We start from the raw sequence: 7,704 nt of genomic DNA, 5'->3' as shown, positions 1-7,704 counted from the left end.
CTTACAGAAGTGGCAACCTGTAGTGGTTGGAGGGGTCTTTAAAGGTCCCTTCCAGCTCAATCCTTTCTGATGACCTGCTGGATCAGGTGAGGACAGATGGATGCAATGCAGGGGCTGGGGGAAGGCAGCAGGTTCCCTGCCCAACCACCTGGGTTTGTTGACAAGTCCTTGGAATCCTCTTTGCTGCCTTCCAGTGGGGCTCTGTATATATTCTACATAAATAAATGTAGTGAGGGGCCTGGAGGGTTGTGCAGTGTGCCCAACTTTGGAGACCATGGTGGGGCTGTAGGGCAAGCTGTGGTCCTGTGGCATGCATGGGCTGGGGTCTTTATGAACAACTGGGGGGACGTGGGAGTGAAGGAGAAGAGAGATGGGAACCAGCGGTGGAGAGAGGATGAGATATGAGTTGGGGAAAAAAACACACCATGGTGTGCAGGGAAACAAGGGAGTTGTGTCAGTATCAGCCAAGAGATCTACCTGGTCATTGAAAACCCAGATACCTGTCCTTCGGTCAGAGCTGCTAGATGCTGGCTTTTCATTTTGAGTTACTTGAGTATCTAGCTCAGTGTTTTATTAGTTCTTTTAGGATGAGCTCAGTGCTGCCTTTAAATGCTGAGGGAGAAAGCAGTGGGAATGTATTGGGCAAGATGTGTGTCATGTGCAGAGTAGCCAGGTTAAACAAGGGGTAAATAAGGGTTTGGGACACACAGCACTGTCCTGTGCTTGGGGCCAATGCTGGCAGGTTTGCATTTTGTTGTGCTGAAGACCAGCAGGGCTCTCGCATATGCAGTTTTAACATCGGGGTGAATGGAATTTAACAAGGCAGCTTGGAGCCCAATGCGATGCAGGCTGAGTCCTGCTTTGGGACCTTGCTTCAGCCCCTGCTGCTGTGACCGCTGTCCCCGGGCACTGCTGTGCTCCAGCAGGTGCCCAGAGCTCCTGGCTTCCATGCAGTCATGACACTGTGAGTATTGCTCTGCTCTGCAGGAGCACCAGATGCAGGCTGCTCCCTGCCGCTGCACCCGCAGTGGGGAGGGGGACGTGTGCCCACACTGACTGGTGGCTGCAGAGGCACACGGATGGGAAGAGCAGCAGCTCAGCTGTCTGATTAATATGTAAATGTACCCCGCTATGTGCCAGTGCTCTTAATGAAGTAACTCGCGCTTCTGCCTCCATATATCAAAGGTGATTGATGGAAAAAGCACTTCAGGTGCCTGCTGGAAAGCGTAAAAGTTGTTTTTGTAGACATCTTTCCCTTAGAAAAAAGCTGTAGACCTAAGGCTGAGATTTCCTTCGGGAGAAAAAACAACTCAGCCTGAGTTTAATCTAAACTAATCCAAATTGTTGGCCACGCTCCTGCAGTATCTGTAAATTCTCAGATAGGAATAATCCATCAGGATCTCGTACAACAATCCGCCTGCTCTCTTAAATAAACCATCTCCTGGGCCGTGCTTGCAGCTGATGCCTCCTGTGCTGCTGCAGTGGTGCTTTATGGGGAGGGCTGTGGGCTCAGTCAGGGGGTACAGCCTCATGGGCGGTGAGTGCTGCTTCACCTCCTTGGCCTTCCCCACCTGTAGCACATGGAGCATGGACTCCTGGTGAGCTCTGCACAGATAATGGTTTATTGTATTCCGGATGACAAATCAGTTGTAGACCATTATTAGGCAGATGTTTAAAACTTTCAAGGCGGATGAATGCAATTAAACATGAAATAACTCGTACAGTATGTGAGGCTGATGTCTGAGAGCAAAGCGCTCCGTGAGGATCGCTCAGCCCACACCACCACAGGGGGCTGCCCTGGGCTACAGCGTAGGATGGATGTGAAGAACTTCAGAAACATTGGCCATTCTGTTGATTAATGTTACAGTAGTTGACAGAGCTAAAATATGTAGCATATATTATATATAGTAATGTAATATATATTGCATACCTGAGGGATGGGATGTCATCCAGAGACCCAGACAGGCTGAGCAGTGGGCCCAGGAGAACCTCATGAAGTTCAACAGAGCCAGGTGCACCTGATAGAGCTCAGTGCAGGGTGGGGTTGGTCCAGGTGGCCTTTAAAGGCCTCTTTTGACTTAAACCATTCTATGATATACTTATTTACATACATTCTCTCTGCAGTTGTGTAACGGTTTATTCACACAGTAATCATAATTAGCAGCACAGATCTTACATCCTTCTGGCTGGATGGTGCCCAAGCTTCCAGTGGTTTGATCCTGCTTTAAGACTTCAAATACTTTGATCCCACACTACAAAAACATGCTGTAAGTTCTCCCAGAGACAGCACTGTTTCAGCTGCTCCTTAATTTCTCTGTAATTGAATGCAGTTTTCCAGCAGGGCCAAACAGTCCAGCCCCTGGGCCTGGCTGGGGCTGAGCGATGCCACCAGCCCTGGAGCAGCCCTGTGCCTCACTCAGCCTCGCTCTACCATTGCCATTCAGCCCTTATTGCCATACCCAAGTCTTTCATTTTGTGGGTTTTTTTTTCCTTTTTTTTTTTTTTTTCCCCATACTAAGCCGATTTTAAAGCCTTTCAATGGCAGCAAGTGTGCACCGATGTGCTCGTTTTCAAGCTGTAATGGATGTAGTCTCTCAACAGCATTAGAGAGCAGGAGAGAAGGGCTCACCACCTCCGGCTGTTGAGTGGGACAGAGCCGTGCTGTTAATTAGCAGCAGCCCACTCCTGCTCCTCTTGCTCCATCCCCAGCCTCGTGGGTGGGACAGATGCTTCCCATCAGCTGCTGGGAGGCTCTGGAGGGAGGGGGAAAAGGCAAGGAAGAGTTAGAGCTTGGAACAGCAGGGTGTGACGGATGCTTTGCATATCATTTAGCATTTGTGAGAGCAATCATCACCTGCTCACAGAAGGGTGACATCAAGGTCTGTCCTGTCAGCACAGCACGGCCAGGCAGTGGGGGGAGCCCCCAGCACTGTGCTGGGATCTGGAATTGGGCTGGAGGCTGGGCTGGGGATGGCCTGTGTGACACTGCTGTGAGACAGATGTGTGGCGGCGCGTGCCAGGGTACGGCTAATGAAGGATGGAGAGTTATTCCATCACTGTAGGGTTACAGAAAAGAGCTTGATATCTTTTTAATGAGATTGCAAATTAGACTGCTAAAGGTTATAATGTTGTTGTAATTTGCAGAGATATTTGGTTCTTCGAAGCTATTGATTAAGGATTGAGAATTATATGACATTAATACCGTATGCGTGGAGCAGGTTTAGAGGCAGCTGCCTTGGAAGCCTCAGTGTGGCTGCAAGCAGGAGCAGGTGGGCTTTCTTTCCTCCCAGTCCTGTGGGCTCAGGCCTTGCTGTCCCATATGTAATGTGTCAGTGGCTTAGGAGAGAAAAGAGAACATTCATAGATGACATTAAAACAGAAGAAAGGTGAAGAGTACGGTAGTAAGTCGTTGAGCATCGGGGGGCTGCAGCTTGGTACAAATAAACAGGGATTGTTTTTAATAAGGTCAAATATCAGGTCCTGCTTCCCACCAAGCAGCAGCAGGCTGTGATGGCGGGGTGGGGGTTTCTGCCCAGACAAGGAGAGATCAAGGGAGCTGTGGAGAGATTATGGAGAATTAAAGCTCTTCATTCAAAGCTGTAGCCTAAAGGTGTAGAAGTAATTTTATTTGGAGTGAGAGGGTAATTGTCACATCAGGAAGGGGGCACTGTGATTGTGTGACATGAAGAAATTCCTGGACACCTGCTGCTGGGTATGCTCCATATGGGCAGGGAGAGGTCAGACTGCAAACAGGGGCATAACAGCACCTAGGGTGTGTTCAGCATCTCCCCTCTGCCCCAGCATAACCTCCTCCACCATCACTTGATGAGAACCTGCTGTGGCCTCCATGCATCGCAAATCCTTAACAACCATTCCCTTTTCTCAGGGGAAAGGTGGCATTGCAAGGAGCCTCTGTGTTCCCTGAGCGATCAATATAGCCCTACAGGAAGCTAGATCGTCCTTTATTAATCTGATGAATTAACCTAATACACGGAGGAAGAGATCAACAGCACGGAAAATAAACGCATGCCCTGCAGCAAAACTTGTCAGCTATGGGAATGGAAGCATCTTTCCTTTTATCCATAACAAATAATCTTGAAAGTTGGGGCTGGAAGACCAAAGTGACTGCTGAGGTTTATCGGCACTGTGTGGATGGAGAAACTTGCTTCTCTTTGAAGAGCAATTACACAATCATGCAGAGACAAGCAGTTCCCCGCTGTGCTGCTGGATTAGAGAGCTTGAATGTCTTCCTTCTCATGCTTTAAGAGGGCCTGATTCAGCAAAGTACTTATGTATGTGTTTGAGCATCAGAGACCAAGGGAGCTCAACGTCAGCCCTGCAGAATCAGGATCCTGGAAACAGAGAGAGGAAGCAGCACCCTGTTCCCATCTGGAACTGGAGAGGGCATGAGCACGGAGCAAGTGGCAGCTCAGAGCAGGGGATGCAGCCCTAGTGCCGGGGTCTTCCCTGAGCTTCAGAAGGACACACTGCACACTGACACAAACCGAAGGAGCTCCCTGAAATCAGTGTGATCAAGCCGTGCCTTACTGCAGCTGCAGCTGATTCAGTCAGGTCAGGGTGGCTGTTGTGCAAGTGCAAGCTTGGTCCAGAGCTCAGGAAAGTATTTTTGAAGCAAAACACTCAGTTTGTCAGTGCAGAGAGGCTCTCACTGTGCATTGTGCCACGGTGTCCTTTTACTTTTGGGAAGGACAGAGGGCTTCTCCCCTTGGATCATTTAAAATGCTTTCTCACCACTTCCAGTGGTGGTACAAATGGTCCCCTGTAGGTCTGTGAATGCCCCTAGGTGCAGTCACATGGCAAGAGGGCACTTGGGTGTGTTCAAAACCCAATTGGAATGATTAAACCCATTCTGGGCTGAAGCTTTGCTCTGCTCATTTCCTATCCCAGCCTTGTGGGCAAATGGGATTTTTATTTTTATTTTTTCTTAATTTTTAATCTAAAGCTCTCAATGACTTATGTAAATCTGGTGCAAGGAGGAAGGGTTTTAAGCTGTGATGAGGATATTGCGGTCCTCTCCCATTCTGTGAAATTCCTTACAGGAGACAGATATGCCTGGTTGAGTTTTGTCTCTCAGTTAATCTATGCAGTCATTTGCGGGTAAAAACGAAGAACTGTGTGTATCTGTTAAACTGGGGTGCACTGAAAAATTATCCTCTTAGTACTGAGCGTGGAGATCCCATGGTGTAGCTGTAGGAGTGAGCTTCTTGGTTAGAGGCTGTGGAAGCTTCTCATTATAAGTGTGATTTATTTTTAATGTTTTTATTTCCTCCCATAAACTAATACTAGAGATTAAGGGGAGTGTATTTCAGGTGATAGTGAAAAAACTGAATATTAGGGCAGGGTGCTGAGAACGGGAGTGCACTGAGAGATGGTGAGCATGACTCATTTCTCTAATGCATGGGGTGAAAGCTTAACCAAAAAGAGTGAAGCTGGAACATTACTGTCAGATCCTGAGAAATGACATTGCAGCCTCTCCAGGGGTGTTGAGAGGGGAATGGCTGGGGAGCAAGCCAAGGAAAAGTGTGACCACATGAGGAAGGGCTGGCACTCATCCGCAGGGCCCAGCACAGTGTGCAAGGCTGCACCCGTCCCTGTGGTGTGTGGGGGCTTCTCTCCCCATGACAAACATGGTGTAGCCTCTGTGCAGCCCTCCTGCCTACCAACAAGGGGGTTGAATACGTGACTGTGCCCCACCGCTGTGCGTGATGGATGACGACAATGGGGAGTGATGACTCAAAGTGGAAAATCACAACCATGGCAGCGTCTCCCCAGCACCCAGCCCTCTGTGCAGCCTCACTGCTGTGGGCTGCAGCACGAACCCTGCGCTCAGCTTCTGGAGTCAGGCATGGAATGCTGGGGCACACCTGGCCAGCCTGCCCCTCCCTGCCTTGGAGAGGAGGAAGCTCAGGGCAAGAGCAGCATCACGCTACATTGACTTGCTTATATGCACAAGGCCCACACCCTCAGGATCCCTGTGCTCTCCCCACCTTGCATCCAGCCGTGTGCTGAGTGAGCAGTGCCTCATGGAAGGTATAGTCATCACTCTGTGAGAGTCACTAACAGTGCGGGACCAATCTTTGGTGAGGAAACTGCTTCTTGCGATCTAGCAAAGTGCGTGGGAGACAGAGGAAGAAGAAGAAAGCCTCGTAAGAGTTCTTTGTGGTGATCAGCTTTTACATTTAGCCACCCAGATTCTTGTGAAGAGACCAAGGTGGAAAGCAGTCACCTTTGCTGAGGAGTGGATGGTGGTGGGGTGCTGTGCTCCCGTGAGGGCTGTCCCACTGCTGGGACCTTCAGGAAAAGCAGTGTGCACTGCACGTGGGCACCTTCCTCTCATAGCACATCACTGCAATTAATTACCTCGACACACAGTCAGTACCTGGAGGCACAGGGAATAGGGATGCATTACTAAGAACTGGCCCAGCATGTAGGGACGTGAAGCAGCAGCTGTGGGAGTGCCACATGCAGCTGGTGTTTGCAGGAGCTCATGGGATCTGTGCACCTTCCCCACTGCAGAGAGCCCCACTGCGGGGCTGGCTGTGGCTGGAGCAGCCAAGGGCTGTGTTGCACCCATGTGCTAAAAGCCTTTGGCACTTGGTTGGGAGCAGGGGCCCCGCTCTGCACCCTAGCTCCGCCATTGGTTGGCCATGTGTTTGTGTCAAACCTCACAGCACCCGAGTGTGAATCACACGGTGAGGGTGCAAGGTGTGCAAGTTGTCCCAGGGGCCCGCAGTGCACAGCCGGAGTATTGAAGGCCCTGCAGATTCGGGGTTTTTCTAGTCCCACTCAGTTGCACTGTCCCTGGGCTTCTCGTTTCTGCTTTCCATCACACCTGCGGTGACTGTGTAAGGGGAGAAGTGACCGCACACCTCACCCTGGTGCATGCAGCTTCCCGTGGCCTTCCAGTTTGATCGTTGTCACTACGCTCTTTGTTTTCACAGCCCAGCATGGGGAGCTGCAAACATCACCGAGGTCAAAATGGGAAAGCCCTGCAGGCCAGCATATGGCCCCGGATCAGACATTCCTCTAGCATTACTGGTGCTCTGGGTGCAGGTGACCCCTATTTTCCTAATCTGTTGTAGGCGTTCATTGGTGGGCAGTTTTCTGGGTAAAGCCGAGGTTGAATTCTGAATCAGATGTATGGAACATGACCTTTATTTCTCCCAGTCACCATTGGGCTGTGCAGAGTGCTCTGCACCTTGACATTCAGCAGAGCAATAAAGAAGTGGAATGTACTAATGTAACCTTTATAAAACAGTTAAAATGATAGTTTAATATTTAATCTCCCGATGTAGTGTTAAAATAAGCTCAATAAACCATGGCAGTAAATTACATTCAGAAGGAACTCAATTTAAATAACATTATGGTTATGGTAGGCAGCAAATTATGACCTGAACTGCAGCTTCAAGGAAAAATACCCTTCGGGTGGGGCTGTTGATCTCACCCAATTTTTGGATGATAATTGGGCCACTATTTGATTTTTGGTAGTTGATCTGGGTCCTTAGGTGCTTTCTCCTTGCATCTCCTGCCTGGACAGCCCAGAGGATGTTGTAAATAAACATCTCTCAGCATCCAGAGCAGATGAACCTTCTGTACTTGAGCCACGGTTTCATTTCTTGAATGAAATGGGGTTCCATTTCTTCCTTATTGAAGCACACAAAAAACACCAAAATATTATATTGG

Source organism: Coturnix japonica, chromosome 4 (genome assembly GCF_001577835.2).
Source record: "Coturnix japonica isolate 7356 chromosome 4, Coturnix japonica 2.1, whole genome shotgun sequence".
In the NCBI taxonomy this organism is placed as follows: Eukaryota; Metazoa; Chordata; class Aves; order Galliformes; family Phasianidae; genus Coturnix; species Coturnix japonica.
Note: the sequence above shows the minus strand (reverse complement) of the source record.